Source organism: Mandrillus leucophaeus, unplaced genomic scaffold, assembly GCF_000951045.1.
Source record: "Mandrillus leucophaeus isolate KB7577 unplaced genomic scaffold, Mleu.le_1.0 Scaffold224, whole genome shotgun sequence".
Classification (NCBI taxonomy): domain Eukaryota; kingdom Metazoa; phylum Chordata; class Mammalia; order Primates; family Cercopithecidae; genus Mandrillus; species Mandrillus leucophaeus.
In genome coordinates this window covers 1,370,697-1,376,649 of record NW_012102299.1, presented here as the reverse complement: position 1 = coordinate 1,376,649, position 5,953 = coordinate 1,370,697, and positions in this window count along the sequence as shown.

Here is a 5,953-nt window from a genome sequence, read left to right as displayed (position 1 = left end):
GAGAGAGAGAGAGAGAGAGAGAGAGGAGAGAGAGAGAGAGAGAGAGAGAGAGAGGATTTGAGGAAAATTCTGATGTGCCTTCAGCTCTGACAGTATTATCACACACACAGCCATAAATATACTTCCTGGACCATGACTTCTAATTCTGCTTATTCTGTTAGTACTTTCTAAGCAGCAGAAAAAAATACCCTCACACCCCTTATGTTCTCCAAGTTTCTATATAGTCTAATAGAAAAAAATGAGAGGAAAAAAGGAAGAAAGACTAAAAGAGAACACAGCTCTCTTATTCTGTTTAATTTGTGATTATTCTTGTCTATTTAAACTATCTTGGGGATATGAATACATGCATTTTATTAAGATTTGCCTTATTATTATTATTATTATTATTTTTGAGGCAGAGTCTCACTCTGTCACCCAGGCCAGAGTGCAGTGGTGCGATCTTGGCTCACTGCAACCTCTGCCTCCCAGGTTCAAGCAATTCCTGTGCCTCAGCCTCCCGAGTAGCTGGGACTACAGGCACACACCACCATGCCCAGCTAATTTCTGTATTTTTAGTAAAGACGGGGTTTCACCATGTTGGCCAGTTTGGTCTCGAACTCCTGACCTCAAGTGATCCGTCCGCCTCGGCCTCCCGACGTGCTAGGATTACAGGTGTGAGGCACTGCGCCCAGTCTGCCTTAAATTTTTTAAAGGGGGCTAGATAGGAATATATCAGATATACATTGTAAATAAATAAATTCAGACAAAAGCCAAAAGTCAGAAGATTTCTGTTCTGGTTCAGCTTTGGCCATTAGTTTCATGATCAGAGAAAAATCCTCTCCTTTTCTCTGAATCTCCTCTTCCTCTTGTATAAATGAATAAATAAGGTGTCATCCAGGCGTGACATTCTGAGGCTACAGCTCTAACATGAGAAGACAAATAAAGCAGTCTTGTGCTCCCTACAAATTCTTAACACAATGTGTTTGCTTATTTCCCCCAGTCTATCCTTGCACAGCTGGACATTCCATAGTTGAATGTTCTAATTTTTTTCTAAGGATCTTTGCTCTAAAAGAATTATTAGCCTGAAATCAAAAGAGAAGAGAATCTATAAGTGCATTAAGACCCCCTCCTTGACACGTCTTGGCTAATGGCCTCTTATTCTCTGCTGGTGGGGTATGAAGCAAAGCCTGCTGATGAAATTCACTCAGCAGCTTGGCCCTAGGGCATGGCTACCCGGCCTCTGGGTTCTTAGGGCCCGACCAGGGCCCAGCAGGTTTGTCAGACTCCAGAAATCCCTCTCCCCACAGGGTGAGCAGAACAGAAGGTACCCCAAGAAAGTACCCCAGGATGTATTTACAAGAGGTTGCAAAACAGTTATAAAATGGTTTTCTGGCCCTAAAATTAGAAGCCAAGGATGATGTTCTAAAGCCCAGGTGTGAGATCAACATAGGTATAGAACTTTATAACCAGGCTTACAAGGCAGTTGACACAAGAAATTGTGGTTTTGGCAAAAAAGCATTAAGGAGTCTGTATTTCTTCACAACCAAGATATGGAAGAAATCTGGTCCTAGGAATCTGGGCTGCAGTTTTCTTTACGTATTTTAGAGAAGAGCAACTTTATAAATTTCAGATAGTAATTAGTGATAGTAATAAAAAGACATAACAATCTTCAGGCAATAAATAACATTCAGGTATGTCTGATGACAAAATTATATGCAAAATTAAGGATATAGCCATGCATGAAAATCACAGATCTTAAAGAAGGGTGGAAAGGAGTTTCCAATTCTATCATCACATCAAAATCTTAATAATACAGTTGAACAAGATAAGGTGAAGAGAACAGAAGTGACTTGCCTATGGGAACACACAGAATGGCAGGACTGGAATTTTTTTCCACACGTGTCAGCACAAAAGCCAAAGAATGTGAGGGCCTGTGCATCAATTCTCAATAAATGACTACATGTTGCAGTCCATAGCTATATGTTTGCAGTCCATAGCTATATACTGCAAAACTATAAATAGCCAAATTTAGCCAAAACCTAGTAAATAGCCTAGTAAATGTTCATAACCTAGTTAATATGGCATTTTTCATAAAGTTGTCTTTTTATGTCTTCATTCATTGAAAAAATATTTATTGAATCGCTGTTATGTGTCAGGCGCTGTTCTTGACAGTGAGTATACAGCGGTGAACAAAGCAAACATTTTCGTCCTACTGGAGCCCTAAAGATTTATTTTTGAAACTATTTTATGCAGTTGTGAGGACAGACGAGTTCAAAATCCATAGGGCAGGCAAGTCTGAAAACTACAGGGCAGGCTCCCAGGAGTTGATGTTGCAGAATTTCTTCTACAAACTTCAGTTTTTGTTTTTAAGGAATTTCAACGGATTGGATAAGTCTCATCCACAATATCTAGGGTAATCTCCTTTACTTAAAGTCAACTGGTTGTAGAGGTTAACCATATCTATAAAATACAATCACAGGAACACCTAGATTAGTGTTTGATTAAATGACTGTGTACTAGAGCCTAGCCAAGTTGACACATAAAACTAACTGGCACGCCATCTACCCGATAAATATTTATTAAGTGCTTATCACATGCCAAGTTCTGAGATAAATCACACGCAATCCCTGCCCTCTACAGGAAGGGCATAAGTCATTTAATTAAAGACATTAAAAATGTTATTCAACAAATCTATAAGAGATAGAGAACAAGAGCTGTCTTTGCAGGTTTGGAAGAAGGAATAGTACTTCCAGATAAAGAAGCGGAAAAGCTGAGAACACAAAAGGCAGTTGACCCTGTCCTTGGAGAACAGGTAAAATAAGAACAAGACAGGACCGTGGCATTCCTAGTGAGAGAAACGGCATCAGAAAAAGTGAGGAGTCAGGAAAATGTGTGATGTTTATAGAAACATTGAGTGGTTCAGTTTGGCTGGTAATATAGAGCATTCATCAGAACCTCTTTTATTTAGCCAGTGATTACTCCATGCTTGTTCAAGTACTCATTCCAAAGCTATTAGCACACTTGCAGATGAAACCGAGAGATCCAGAGATTCCTCCAGAATCACACAGAAAACCTTGAGGGCACGACACATACAAGTCGATGCCATTTCCTTTTGGAAGCTAAATACTGCTGACTCTTCAAAACAAGTTTGCCATCCTTGAGAAATAAGAATGCTTCATCTCTGTTTTTCAGTTTAACTGTCTTTGAAAACACCGCTATTTCTTCAATAAATGGAAGAAATGTATTAGGCCCTAACTTTTAATGAACGTATAGGTATCAATGCACCAAATAATATGTTCAGGGATTTATGTATCACAAAATGCAAACCTTACTGCTTTTACCACTCAGTCAGTCAAAGGTAGTTTTTGATTTTTGTTTTTGTTGTTTGGTGTTTTATTTTTTTTGGGGGGGGCATGATACATAAACTGCTGTGGTCAGGGGTGCATAGAGAAAATATAGGAGTCACAAGGTTCTCAAGAAAGTAAAATTAATCTACGACTCTTATTATTTCAGTTTTGTGCCTTATAAATTCATTTTATTACAATTCCTCTCAGGCATCTTCTTTCCATGCCCCAAGCCGCTCCCACATTTCGAAGAATTGTTGGTTTAGCACACTACTATTAAGAAAACATGATGTGTGCCTTACTTATTCCACCACCAGCCTCTCCCATCCCTGCATTAAACTCAGTCATCTTTTTGCCCACATAGGAATTCATGTTTTCTACTGATGAACTAACTAGCCATGGTTTTGTTCTGAAAATTAATGGTTTTATGGCATTCAAAAGAATGTGACTGGTTTTGAGGCTAATGTAACATTTTTTAAAAATAAGATAATTATAGGAATTATAGGATTCCAGACACTTTCTGGACCAGTCTTTATTCAGCTTCATGCCACTGTGAATTGAGCAGAAGCAAGTTGTACCCTTTCTTCCCCCTCCCCCTCCTAATTTCTGCTTTATAAAAGGGAAGCTGAGAACCTGCACCAGGAAGTGACATAATCAAGTGCCTGGTTTCATATCCCCACAAAGTGCATTACTTTAATTGAATCTACCGAAGAGGCTAGTAAAAGAGAGACTGGGGAGAAATGAGGTTATTGATCAGAGGTATTAAATAAATGGACATCATCGAGAAATGGATGTTAACAGATGTGTAGAACGCTCAAGAAGTGTCAGAGTTCAACTTCCTCAGTGAACAGCAGAACATTTGTCTTGTGGTGACATTCTTCTATTATTTTCCAAAGATGGAAAATGTCTAGAGGCTTAGAATCATAATATTACCTTACATATGCATAATGCATTAGATTTATTGTATATGATCTCATTTTAATGTTCATCCCCATAATAATCCTGTGGGACACGCAAACCACAGATTCACAGACTGTTGAATCACATTCTGGAGGGCAGAGGTTACCCTCTGCAGCACATCAATAACACCTGGGTAGGAGGAGTGTGTCTAGGAGGATGTCTTTGTGTGTCTCAGAAGGGCAGGTGTAGAGAGATAGATAAGGAGCATGGATAAATGGTAATCATGCCAACTAGCTAATGACCTTCGTTAAGAAAAACTTCCCCTCCCAGGGTAGGTGTCGATCTGTTATAAGAAGATTTAGTTTATCATGTTTCACTCTAGTCTGAGGACAAGATCATATCCCACTGGACAGGGAGCAGAGTCTCCCCTTAAAAAAGTAGCATCTGGCCGGGCACAGTGGCTCATGCCTCTAATCTCAGCACGTTGAGAAGCCGGGGAGGGCAGATCACCTGAGGTCAGGAGTTTGAGACCAGCCTGGCCAACATGGTCAAACCCCATCTCTACTAAAAATACAAAAAATTAGCTGCGTGTGGTCGTGGGCGTCTGTAATCCCAGCTACTTAGGAGGCTGAGGCAGGAGAATTGCTTGAACCCGGGAGGTGGAGGCTGCAGTGAGCTGAAACCGCACCATTGCACTCCAGCCTGAGCTACAAGAGTGAGACTCTGTCTGAAAAAAAAAAAAGTATCCTCAGAAACAATCAAGGCAGAGGCGGGGCCTTAAAAAAGTACCTAAGGCAAATCTGAGGCAGTAGAAAAGAAGAAGCTTTGTTAGCTCAGGATTAGATTTTGAAGAATGTGAAAAGTCAAAAGTCATTTCCAGATTGGCAAGGCTCCTGGGAGGCCAGCAGTGGAATGTGTGGGGTGTGGTCAGCAGGTTGAGCGTCTGTGTCTTCCAGGGCTTAATCCTACCAGAAACTGTAGCAGGAAAAGCTCCAGGTGTCTCCTGATTGTTAAAGGAGAGCGTGGTGTCACGTGGGAAGAGTGCAACAAGTACTTTAGCAAGAAGTTTCTTCAAGAATAGGAAATTTCAAGTGGCATGTGATTGGTGGAGATCCAACTCCTCCACTCCAGAATTCTAATGCTGCAGTTGCCCTCCTTGGGAGAGCTTAGTCTGAGTTTACTTAGACAGCATACCTCATGTATTTATCCAAAGACAATGACTCAGTTCATTTCAATGGTAAACTCTGGGGGCTCCTATGGAGGTGAGGGCTGAATGCCAGTTCCCTCTTCTTCGTTTTTGTTTTATTTTGTTTTGTTTGTTGAGGTGGAGTCTCTCTCTGTTGCTCAGGCTGGAGTGCCATGGCACGATCTCAGCTCACTGCAACCTCCGCCTTCCTGGTTCAAGCAATTCTCCTGTCTCTGCCTCCCAAGTAGCTAGGATTACAGGTGTGCGCCATCACACCGACTAATTTTTCTATTTTTAGCAGAGACGGTATTTCACCACGTTGGCCAGCCTGGTCTTGAACTTCTGACCTCAGGTGATCTGCCTGCTTCCGCCTCCCAAAATGCTGGGATTACAGGTGTGAGCTACCGCTCCCGGCCTCCAGCTCTTTCTTTTTATGTTCAAAGGTAAGTATTTCCCACAGTGGGTCTTTCATAGTATATCACATAGACAAGACCTATGTAGTCTAAATGGAGATGTCAGGTCCGGTTTTTAGACCCGTGGTAAC